Below are 13,091 nucleotides of genomic sequence, written 5' to 3'. Positions count from 1 at the left end.
CGAAGTGATAATGAAATGATCTTGTAACTCTTTGCTCTTGAGTTATGACAGGTCAGTCAACAAAGTTAAATAGTTCTGCTATCACATGGAAAACAATTTCTGCTTTATACTAACTGGAAAGCACTATTATTGACTGTACAAAAAAGCTGCGGTTCTACAGCAGGGAGTGTATCTCCAGCAGTAATGCTTTCCAGCAGAAGACAGCCGTGGTGAGTCCCTCTCTCTGGCCTTCTAGGTGGTCTTTCCCTCAGATCTAATGATAGGCCTGTCAGAGTGATTTATGGCACTTATCCATGCCTCTGTGTTTTCCTCCTCGGCTTTGGGTCAGCTCTGGTCTCCAGCTCTCTGTGGTTGTTCTTAACACGTATTCGGTAATTGCACAGACTGAGACTTTGTTTTTCTATATTTGTGTTTTCTTTCATTCTGCCTGTCTTAGAGTTTTCAATAACACTCATCACCACGGGACACTACTTCCATGTTTCATCCACTGGTAAAGCTTGCGTTAATCTTGTGCCACTAGCAGCCCTCTCTGCTGGCTCGTGTTTGCACTCATGCACACAAACTCAAACTAAAAATGTATCATTGCATTATTGCTAGCTCCAGATCCTGGTGGCCTCCATGCTTGATCCACATCCCATTAAAATCAGTAGGAAGCTTACCATAACTGTTAAGAGGAATTTTAATAAGCCCATTTTAGCTAATGTGGGGATGGATTGAGCTCTGCTATATGTTGCACAGATGGAAATAAGCTAGCATATATACCCTTTCCATGCTTCTTGTTGCATGCACTTGCACAACATGAAGGGCTGGTTACCCATTTCTGAAGGAAAAACAGCCTGGGCTGTGGCAGGAAGACATTCTCTGTTCCACATTCCTGGGGCACTTCGGTCACTTCATCATGGCGTAAGCAAAATTGCTCCTGGACTTGGATTGCACATCCCTCCAGAATGTGGGAGCAGCAGCAAATAAAATGCGTGACAGAGCTCATAGCCTGGGACTCCTTCATATAATAATCTTCTCTTATACTTGGCTCGCTAATTGTAAATCACACATCACTTGCTGCATAGATGCCAAACAGGGTACCACCCATTCTTTTTTATTTAGCAACAGTTTCTGAACAATACTGCTTTATCTGATTACAGTTCTAAAAACCAAAACATCCCTGAGACGGATATTTTTTTATAGGAACAGTAAAATATGAGAGATCTGTGTCGGGTAGTCTAAAGCATTTCCATAGAAAAATGTATAAAATTCTGAATTCAAGTGAAGGAACAGGCAGATAAAAGGAATTCAGACCACTGTGTTAGTTTTAATTAAGTGGGAAGAAGAAAGGACTGCCATATGTGTTTTACAGACAGACTAAAACCCTACAGCTTCTCTGAAGGTAAAAATTCATCTCAGGTCAATGTGAGTTTTGCCCTAATTGCAGAATTATGCTGGTATTTACATTTCTTTGCACATCCATCTGAGACTGTATATCATGATTAAATAAAATTCCACTGAATGGGAGCTCTGTTCAAATAGGAAGCTTCCTGTCCTCAGTGGTTACCCAAAGTGTCATTTTCCCCCATCATTTTAAAAGAATATTCATTTTGGAAAGTAGCAGCCATGAAAAGGAGCAAGCAAACAAACAAACACTTAAAATAGATGAGAATACACCTGTCATGGTGCTTTAACCAAGATGTTTTACCACCACCTGCCATGGTCTGCAAGAAATGACATTGAAGTAGCCAGTGGAGAGCAAATTGCAACTCAGAACAAATTATGAGCTAAAAATTTCCAGGAAGTATCTAAGATTTGTTTCATATTTTAACTTGGATTGCAGGAGAGGTAGCAGGAAGTTTAATTAACTTGCAACAGGAGAAAAATGAAGAACCTTGAAGCTACTGTATTTCTGAAAATTCTGAGATGTCATAAGAGACAGAACAAACCAAGATGAGAGACCTCATGCCGTGGTGATAGGGGTAATTGTAGCTGACTGTGGCAGCTCAATGTTGACTTGTGAGCACAGAGCTGATATGGTTTTTTCTCTTAGTCTGCACTTGACTGACAATGGACAAGAAACCCTTTCACTGAGCACTCCTACTTCAGTTTGTGCGTTTTCCTTATTTCATTCTATTTTTGTTCTAAAGATGGGAACTGTAAATCCTTCCCTCCTATGAGATTAGCAGTCTTCATATAGATGTGCAACAAGAGACTACTAATAAATATCTCCTAATAAATATCTTCTGGCTGGACCCAGGAAGGAAGAAAATCAGGGAAGTAGGAGGTTCCTCTGTGCAGGACTAGCCAAGTGTGAGCCTGAGGGCTAACAGCTGGAGAAACTTTTTAAGAGGCACTAAGTGTCTGGGTAGACTTTCACAGGGGGCATACTAAGCTCTGAGGCCTAACTCCAGTTTTCTTCCATCAAGGGTTGTTCTCAGATAAGGGTAGCAGACTGAAAAATCAAATAAATTTATCTCAGAATTTCATTTAGGTTTTCTCCTCAGGAGATGCAACAGGTTTGGAGGTTCCAAAGATGTGACCTTGCTGAAGTAATGTGCTTGAGCATTGTGGTGAACCTCTGCTTACTAAACTTTGCTAGTGTTTTGGAGCTGAGACAGTGTTTTGGCACTGGTAGGATGAAAGGATTCTGTAGGATGGTGGGAAGCAGCACAACACATTCTCTCCCTACCAGAGGAACAGCATCATCTTGGTTTACAGAAGTATTCTTGTAGCTGATGATACCAGTTATCCAGCTCAGATGTTGACCTTGAACATCAGGAATGACAGATTGGTGCCCAGATCCTATGATCAGGGCTTTGGCTCAGCTCCTTCTGAAAACAACCAGAGAGACACAAACTGAGTAACCCTACTGGACTAAGTAGTACTTTGTGTACTACCAAGAAGCCATAAAGTCTAAACTGTGATGGACTCAAAGTAACATTACTTGACTTCAGACTTTCTGTCCCTGCCTTTCTGAAATCTGCTTCAGTTAAATGATAATTCTTTATTATGTACTTATGTAAATAACTTATGTGATTTAAAGATCGAAATACAAGTGACATCCAGCTGTTTCAGATACTGACAGACTACAGTGGCAGAGCAAAGGATTTCCAATGTTAAAGTGGCTGAAACACCCGAGTGACATCTATTCTGCTGCCAGTGAACCACTGTGCTAAGTATTTGGGGGTTCCACACTTCAGCAATACATGTAGCCAAGCCTGCCAGCTGGGAGGGACCAAAATCTGTAAAGAGATGTCAATAAAGTTGTGCTGGTCCCTTCCAGCAGTCATCACGGTGATAACAAATGGCTCTGAGCAGGCTCAGGGAAGGTAAAAAAAACAGGTAACAACAGGAATGAATAGCAGCGTACAAGGAAGGCCAAGAAATTTGTAGGGTGGTTTGGGAGAAGACAGTTTGCAACTGTAAATGGATGGTCCAGCTGTATTTGTCCTCAGTGAGGTATTCAATCACACATCCCTAGGGACATTACTAAAACCACGGGTCCTTTTCTGCACACCTCGTTTTCAGACACTGCAGCCCAGACAGGCACGTGATGCTGCTAAATTCCTTTTAGCTGGCTGCTGTTTTGGGGAGCTGCTCCACATTAGAGAGACCCACACTGCTAGACTGGGTGCTCTGGGCCTCGCTGGAGTTCATGTGAGAAATTAAACTCAGACCAAGCATTTTTTCAGGTGACACACCACTTCCAAACCCTGATAATGTTGCTGGGTGGAGTAAAAGCAGAATGTGATTTGCAAATATGGGACCTGCTCTCTTTCCTTGTGCATCACTGTCAAAACTTCTCTAAACTTTTCTACTTGTAGTATCTGAACCTTTACAATCTGCTGAACTCTGAGTTCAGCTCATGGCAATGAAAGTCTTACTCAGCACATCTTGAAAACACTTCACTGGAATAGTTTGGTAGCACTCCATAATTTCATTGAGCCCTATTCCCTGCATTTGCTCCTGTGGTCAATTGGAAAACCTCAAACGTAGGGAAAAAGGTAGATTTTCATTTTCTCCTGTCTAATACACCATTGCATTAAACTTATCACCTTATTTTAAGGGGAACTGTGCTCCAGATGAAAATGGCTCTTGGGACTGTAAGTCCCCGCTTAGTGGCTGGGGAGTTTCTTATAACCCCCTTGGAGGCTAAATTGCCTGCTGTTGTCAGAGAAGCAGGTGCTTCTATGCACAAGAGGAAGAGGTTACTGAGAGGACAAATAAGAATAATGGAGCTACTTGTGGACTGCATCTGGCACGTGTAGCTACACATGTGAGGTTTTTTTCCTATGTCTTTCTGATTTCCAGGCAGCACTAGGGTTTTCTCCTCTCCAAGTAAATAGTAGTTAAAAAGAAAAAAAATCTAAAAGTTTTCAGTTCAACAGAGATCTCAGTTTTCTGTTTTACAATAGACAGAGCTCTGAATAAGTGAAGTATAGCAGGTCATGAGTAAACAAGCTGCATGAGCACAGAAGAGCTATCATGGCCTGAGAAAAAAACTGCTAAGTACTTATCTTCCTTCAAGTGACTCTTCTTTCTAAGAAAAGACTAAAAAGCATACAACACTTAGAGAGGAATGAGGAAAGGAAATGCATGACTGTGAAGCATGTCCAAATGAAAAGGGTCTTCCATAGCTTGTAATGAATTATCAGATTTCCATTGAATTTATATTTATTTGCTCTGAATAAATGTTTGAGGATGTACAGATCTATGGCTTCAGAAGAACTTTAATCCATCTGGAATACCAAAATCTTGCTAAGAACTAAAAGACCCAGCAAGTTCCTTGCTGTGGTATCTGCTGGGTTGTGTAGCAGAGGATAATTTACAGTCCATTCCAAAACTGCTGAGTCTAGACCATGACTTAAGGAGGCTGTGTGGAAACACTAGCCAGCCCTGGCTGTGTTCCTATTCAGGATGGAAGAAACAAAAGCTGCACAAATCCAAGAGATTGAATAAAGACTCCCCTCTAATGTGCATTTTTGCAGGTGTCAGGGGTCTAAGTGACTCATACCATTTAGCATTTGTCATGCCACTAGATAAGCTGGGCTGTTCTCACCATGACCTTAAGCATGAACTGCAGGGGTCCTAAACATATCTGTGTGTCTTGCATGAACATTTCCATAGGTCAGAAAACACCAAACAGCCTGATCTCATTGAATACTGAATTGGTGCAACAGTAGATGTGAGCAAGTCTATCCATTCACTGAAGTTTCCTGGAGTAAGAGCTGGCTGAGAACACAACTGCACTTCTAGAGTTACTTTAGAAATAAATCTTCTTTGTTTTGCATTGCTGTTTATGGCTGAGTTGATGATCAGAAGAACAATTAAATAAGATCAAAAATGTAAGGTTAAGCAAGCGTGTGGAAAGGAGATTCCAACTGAGGTGTGGGGAACTATTGATTTTTGTGGCGTGTCACAAAGTGAGGATGGCTCAGTCACCTCATCTATGGACAACTATGAGTGTAATAGGAAAACAACCCTGGGAGAATAACCCAAGAGACAGTAAGAAAAAAACCAGAAGATATTAAAATCAAAGGCAAGCATGATATCAAAGTAGAGATGGACAAAGTGAAAGTGGAAACATTAGAAATAAAGAAGAAAGGGAGAAAATTAAATGGAAGCACTGCAGGACAGGATAGGATTTTCAAAAGTGCCTTACCATCCTAAAAAGTTTCCCATTGATGCTTGCAACAAAAATGAATATTGGTGGCAATGTCAGGCAAGCAATGAACACTTTAAAAAAACCTCAGCTTAGAATTTTGTTGCCTTCTTTCAACGTCTGCCTGCAACAATGGCATCAAGAAATATTCATGGCTACTAAATTACGTCTAGTGTCCACTTAGATATTCTGGGAAACCTCAGATGTCTGTGGCATTAAGACACCCAGCAACAATTACCACACAGGAACTTCTTGAGGCCCTCAGAGGCTGCTTGGAAAACTCACTCTACATAATGTAAAAATATTCATTATTGTGGAGCATAGAAAAATCTGTTTCTCAGGATAATTAAAATGAAACCCCTGAAAGTCAAATTACATTTACAAACTTCTTATGCTTCTATGCGCCCTTTCATTATTCGTGTTTCTGAAGTGTAGCACTCAGGAAAAGTGCCAAGTTTGTGTCTCTGTGGACAGGCTTCTCCCTGTTTATCAGAGGGTGATCAGAGAGGAGGGAGCGGCACTGTGCGCTTCCCGGCGCTGCCCTGCCAGCAAGCCCCAGCCCTGACCTGGAGGGGCCATCGCTGGGCGTGAGAAGGTGGCTCAGGCTCCACACCTTTGAAAACTTTGGCATCCCTGCTGAGCCTCATGAGAAAGCAGCCAGTGCTGCCAGTGCTGTCTCTCTCGTGTCCTTTTTATCCCCAGGAGACTATCACAGGTTCATTTCTTTTCACATTTTCCTTAGGTGATTGAGTAACTTGCTGATGGCAACTCTTTTGGTCACTACTACCTTGAACTCAGTTCATCCCACTGCTTTACTATCTCAATTTTAATCTCTGGACTCAAATGAGCACCGAAGAATTTAGGGTCCTAAGACTCATTTGCCTTTCCACAGGGATCAAGCTTTTAAGTCTAACAAATGACATGTTGTACCACTAGGACATCTTGGAAAGCTTGGATCCTTATGTTTATTAGTTCAGAGTGCAATAATTATTAGCTAGAGAGAAGCACCACTGCAATCAAAAAGAAAGCCAAATAAAACCCACCTACACAGATTTCTCACACTGGGCATGACTCACTGGTTATGTATTAGGCGTTGTGGGTGGGTACTCTAATTTGTATGTGTTCCATTGTTTAGATGTGTTTTGCACATGCTAATTCTGACTTTCTGTTTTGGCAAAATCTTACCAAAACCCCAAAACCACCCCCACCCTCTTGGGTCACAGTCATGAAAGGCAGCTGCATGACCTCACCCACCTATCTTGGGATCAGGGTGGGCTCTGGAGAGAAAAGGGATCAGTGCTTGCTCGGGATGCTGGGAGGAAGCACGTCATGTACAGCCACAGATGCTGGCTGGCTGTGGAGTTTTAGCAGCATCTCACCCACTGTGTGGAGACTCACTTTGCGTTCTCTTCAGGACACATTTCCAAGACAAGAAAATTATTTTGGTGCTTTAAAGCATGCACAGGAAAAATAACTTTGCCTGTAGTTTGCAATGCATTTTTGTGGTCTACCATGCCAGCAGACATGAATATATTAAATGGAGAGGACTTTTAACACTGAAGAAAAAGTGCATCCTTTCAAAATATTGTAATGCTTGTCCATGTCTAAGCATAAGAAACACTATTAGGAAACGTCATGAGAAAATGATTGGAACTGAAAGTATTTTCTTGGCATTAGGTCATCAATAACCACCTTCATTTGTGAAGCATGAACTAGAAAAAGGAATTCAAATGGTAATTATACAATATATGAATCATCAAGATAGATAATTATAATACATTACTTCTATTAATAATGGGATTGTTTATGTGGCACTTGTCACCACGAAGTGCGAGAGGCAAATAGCAGAGCTTGAAGAATGAAGTCTGATGATGACTAGAAAAACATGGTGATATATCTGGGAAGCTGACTAGAGCTGCTAACCATTTTGGTCACCCAGGAAAACTGTAAGGCTCTCCATCACTTTCACCTTACCACGTGTCCCTGTGACAGCCCAATGCATGCCTCCAAATGCATTCTCAGGAAAACTCTCCTGGCTACGCTGTGAAATTTGGCAGGAACTGTCGGCTGTGTAAACAACCGTGATGCGTAAACAGCCGTGACTGTCACTGTTGAGGAGTAACCCTGCAGTGAGTAAAACAGACACTGTGATGCTGTGGTAGCTGTCACACGGCCCATCGCTGGGTGACAGGCGTGGAGACGTCTGCCTTCTGAGAGTTCATACACTTTCTGCTGATGGACAGCCCATTGAACGTATGCAGGGAGACCAGAGGAGTCAAAAATCCCCTGCAAAACAGAAGGAGACGGAAAAGCCCTACAGATGCAAAGCTGTGCCCTCACAGAACATTTAAAGACCCAAACGCTCTGACCCATGTGCACTTTGGCTTCTCTGGGCTTACCACTGCATCCTGGCATCATGCTGGACACCTCAAACTTTCAGGAGACCCTAGAGCTGTATCTAACCTCACTGTCATCCCTGACAATACTGATGTCATACTTTGCAGGAGACAGAGGCTAGATCAAAATCATAAAGTAGTCATAATCATCTTGATAGTCCACAGCTACTAAAAGGAGGTGCTCAACACACCAACGTTTGCTGCCCTTGTTTGCTTCACTCACAAAATATGCAACTTTCTTGACCTTAAGTACACTCCTTAGGAGTGTTCAGGCTGAAAGGGGCTCCACATCTGCCAAAAATAAGCATGGCTGACCTTAATAACTACTTTCCTTCAATCACAAGGGAAACACCAATGCTACACCGTGTGCATCACTTTTCCTTTAACGCCTACGTCTGCAGGGAAAGAACTGTGCAACTTAACACTTTCACCGCTGCTACCAAGGCAAAAGCTTGCAGGTTTGAGCAGGGCCCTTAACAGCCTCTCAGGTTTGTTTTCAAGGGGTTACTTGTGGGATAATGCAAGTCATTCAAATTTTCCACTACATCACAAAATGACACTCATGCCTGTTCCCACTATTTGTTTAAATATAAACCAGCACTCAACTTTCCAGCAGCAGCTTCCTGTTCAACAAGTATTTAAATGAATAGCAGGGAAGGTTTTACCAAGCACTCTTGGCAGCCCTAGAGGTGCCCTGCTCGGTGTCTAAACAGCAAACAGGGCTCACAGGTGCTGTTGAGGCAAACAGCAGTTAGATGGGGCAGAGTGACAATGCTGTCCCTTGTGTGCTGCAGGCAGGGCTGGCTGGCAGGTTGTCTGCAAGGAGACAGAGGAAATCACAGAAACAGAAAGCCAGGGAGGCTAAATGGCGTGAAATGAATCTAGAAGAGGAACAGTGGACTTCATCCTCACAGAACCACAGAATATTCTGAGTTGGAAGAGACCCACAAGGGTAATCTAGTCCAATTTTTAGTGAATGGCCCATACAGGCATTGAACCCATGACCTTGGCATTATTAGCACTATGCTCTGACCAACTGAACCGATCTCCTCAGTCAGTTTGAAACACACAGCCAAAGAAAGAAGGTGCCCCATTGCTCAGACACCCCGAATTAGCTGAGTGGGAATAAAATGTGGTCCTTTATCTCGCTGCTCCCTATTAACAGGGGGCATTGGCTTCCAAACCAGCCTCTGAACTGCACTAAATAGGCAGGGGAAAGAGGACATTTGGCCAAAAGGGATGGTACATTTTGGTTTGACAGGGTGTGAGTTTTCTGTGCTTCTCACTTTTATATCCAATGTGATTTCTGTGAAGTCTATGAAATTATGCCAGAATTAAAGAGGTGCAATGCACAGCAGAATTTCATCTTTACTATTTAATACTGATTCTTTCTAATTAATTCATTATGCCAAGACCAGAAGCATGCTAGGTGCCTGTAACATTCTCATTTACCTCTCTATTTCTTATAATTTTATTTCATACTGCAAAAACATTTCCTGTAATTGGACCTCCGGATACCTATTGACTTTCCATAAAACTGGCTGAAAACTACCACTCTGTTCTTAAATTTTCACCGATATTTATTCAACTGTAGGTTCCTTAATGTTTTAATTGGTTGCAGAAGCTCATATATATGAACAGCTCTCAGGCAGAAAACATTCTTCCAATGAAATTTCATATCAAGGCAGTTACTGCACTGGGATGAGATCAGCAGCCTTGTTAGAGGTATATGAAATTCAATTAAATGCAAAATATATACCACTGTACTAATTGACAAAACTGCAGGGACAGAGCATAGCATCCCCTTGATGTGAATAAGAGTAGTGAATTAGCAAACAAAGACTAGCCCAAATTAAGATGAAGTGTCAGAATTTCTTGGACCAAAATGAGATGCAGCACAATACTAACATTAAAAAGCTCTGGCAATTATTGCATTTGTCACTACAGAGTCTTGCAACAAGTCATTTGCCATTCAACACCCCAGAAGGCAGAGTGGCAATTTTATTCTATATCACTATGACAAACTTAAGCTGCTGAGAAAAAAAAGGCTTTATTTGGGAAAGCAGACATTGATTCAGGTTGTCTCTGGGGTGGTTTGATACTTTTTTTGGCTTGATATTAGCAGTTTTGGGTTCTAAGAATTCCTGTATTAGTTTCTGGAAGGAACTCACAAGAGATACTAAAACCCAAATGAGACTCTAGAGCTCCTGACCACATGGTTTGAACTTGCAGGATAGCAGAAACTATGAGTGGACTTGTGTTTAGCTCATTTTGCAGTCAGAGAGGACTGGGTTTAAAATCAAGCTCCAGTAAGTTCCTTACCAGTGCTTGCACAGACCTAAAGTTCTGCTTGCCTACGGCCTTTCCCTGCCATTCAAAATTTTGTTGGGCTAGCTAAAGTGTCTGTGTAACTGTCTGATAAAAATACATTAAAGCCTCTATGAAGGAAAAAAAAAAAGGACCCAATCTTTAAAAGCATATTTTTAAAATCACTCATACCTTCTCTTTTAACTGTTCATGGGCTAAAGCATTGTTGCCCCTGGCTGGGCTGATCATGGGCTACTTCAGTTGCCCCACTGCAGAAGAGATGCTGGGGAGAGCTGGGGTCAGGCTGCTGTTTCAAAAGATTTGCTGCCTGTGGTTAAAAAAACAGCAGTAATGTTTGCTTTTGGAGTTCTGGCAATGAGTGCCAAGTTAGACTCTCTTTTAGTTATTAAGTCTTGACCAATAAATGATGACAGATACTGAAAAGAGAGTAATGGAAACCACACACAACAATCTTGATAATGAACCCTTCTCTCTCTTGCTCTCTGATCAGCTCTTTTGGAGACTGTGTTATGGAGTTTCTGGCTACCCATTCAAACCCACCATTTCTAACAAAACCATTTCCTCAGACAAGGCACAGCAGCTCATACCAGGAGCCATTCAGCTGGTAACTTGAGGCTATGATTAAGAAAGCCCTGGTCACAGCTCCTAGGCTAACTGCAGCTCTTGTCCTTCCTGCCTTCCAGCTGCATCTGCTCAGACCTTAACCTGCAGCTGCTCCCTTGAGGTGCTGTCAGGCACAGCTTGTACCCCTTTCTCACTTTGTGTGACTGTCTCAGCAGTCTGACTTGCCTTCAGCATCTGTGGGTTTAGGTGTTGTGACAGTGGCAGTCAGGAAATCAAACTGACTTTTCCAAACCAGAGATTTTAAAAAACAAAAACATGAGACAGAAGAGCAGTCTGTTACAAGTCTCTCTGCAAGAGGTTCCTCCAAAGCTCCTCAGCAGCTGTTTCAACCAATGTCTCAGAGAATTATAGAATAATTAATTTTGGAAAAGATCTCTGAAATAACTGAATCCAACCCTTAACCCAGCCCCACTGTGTTCACCACCAAACCATGTCCCCAAGCGCCACATCCACAGGCCCTGCAAACACTGTCAGGGATGGTGATTCCACCATTTCCCTGGGAAGCCTCTCCTAATGTCTGCCCACACTTTAAGTGAAATTTTTTTTTCAAAGATCTGATATGAACCTCTCTTGGTTCAACTTGAGTCTGTTTCTTGTTCTCTCACTTGTAACCCGGGAGACTAACCTTTACCTGGCTACAGCCTGGTTTCATGTAGTTGTAGAGAGTGATGCGGCCTCCCCTGAGCCTCTTTTTCTATAGACTAAATACCCCCAGCTGCCTCAGCCATTCCTCATCAGCCTTGTGCTCATAAAAGAGGTTTTGCATCCAGTGATCTTCCAAAATCTAGGTTAGCAATATATGTCATGTTTCTTTACTAGAGTCAAAAACTCTTGATCTCCAGCTTAGCTTGCTATCCTCTCAAGCCTAACACACTGTTTGTGCCTTTGGAGATACTTCATTCACTTACAGCCTCTAGAATACACTAAATGCAGTTCATGGATAAATCACATAAATTATTATGGTCCATAATGTTGATTATTACAAATCAGCTTTGCATTAGCTGAAAGACCCCTTTGGATAATACATATATGAGACCCTAAGAAGCTGCTAAGATTAATGAAGACGTTAATGATCAGGTGTCATCACAGAGAGTAAAAGAATATCAAACAAGAAAAAGCATGTGGATTTAGAGAAAGAAAAAGTAAAGAGGAAGAAACAGTGTAAGTAGGAGTTACTTACAGAGGGAATTTGAAGTTTAACTCCATCATCTACAATAGCACTGAAATTGTATTGACTTGCATATATAGACACAGAAATTTGTCTATTGCTACTTCAGAGTAATAAAATATTAGATTGCTTCATTTTTTTTCTCAATAAATCATAAGGTTATGATTTACTACCAACACGCTTAAGCTGATTTTACCTGCCATATGAAAGAGATCACCTGTCTTAATGAACTAAAAGCAATGTATATAAAATCCTGAAAATGCCAGCGGCAACAGCAGCAGTGTGTCCTTGCATGATGTTAAATGAATGAAGACATCATCTGCTTGAGCAGACAGATTGCAAATAAGCCCATTTAATAGCTTTATGTAGAAGCCCTGGCTACCTGTACACATTGTTGCTCTGGCAGACTGCTGACTTTAGCATGGGGCCCCAATTACATAACCCCTGCCTATTTAGAGATTCTGCCTAACAGAGAGGGAGCATGAGAAACATTTTCTGAAATTCCATCTATACCAACTGCCTTTCCCATTTCTCTGCATAATCTTCACAATATTACAGCTTTATAAATGCTTCTCTTTCCTTTCCTGCATCAGAAATCCAAGCAACAGAGAGAACCAAGTGACCTGGCTGCAGAAGAAGGGTTGAGAAGGAAAGGAAGCCAAGGTAAAATACACAAGCCTTTCCCTAGATCATTCAGTTTGGCAACAACAGCACCAGAGGTAAAGCATATTCAGAAAGTAATTCCATTTGTGAGTTGACTGCTTCCCTTTTCATTTTTCCTCTGTGATATTCCTAGTATTAGCCAGAAGGCTTTAGTGAAATGTTCCTGTTTTTACAAAAGCATTTATATTTTGCTCACTGGTGCAGTACCTGCTGGCATGCCTGCTCCTGGTAAGCCCACAAGTTTCCTTTGTGCATGACAAAGGTG

The 13,091-nt window shown here is 41.7% G+C and overlaps 1 long non-coding RNA gene across 1 annotated transcript in view; it reads left to right on the top strand.

Moving 5' to 3' along the window:
- Positions 1 to 13,091, top strand: part of LOC147655750 (uncharacterized) — a 33,758-nt gene that overhangs the window by 5,322 nt on the left and 15,345 nt on the right. The window contains exon 2 of the long non-coding RNA XR_015274204.1: positions 12,757 to 12,826. This is a non-coding gene — a long non-coding RNA (uncharacterized LOC147655750). The remainder of the gene's footprint in view (positions 1 to 12,756; positions 12,827 to 13,091) is intronic.

Source organism: Cyanistes caeruleus, chromosome 1 (assembly GCF_971803275.1).
Source record: "Cyanistes caeruleus chromosome 1, bCyaCae1.hap1.1, whole genome shotgun sequence".
Lineage (NCBI taxonomy): Eukaryota > Metazoa > Chordata > Aves > Passeriformes > Paridae > Cyanistes > Cyanistes caeruleus.
Note: the sequence above shows the minus strand (reverse complement) of the source record. Positions and strands in the feature narration are given on the sequence as shown.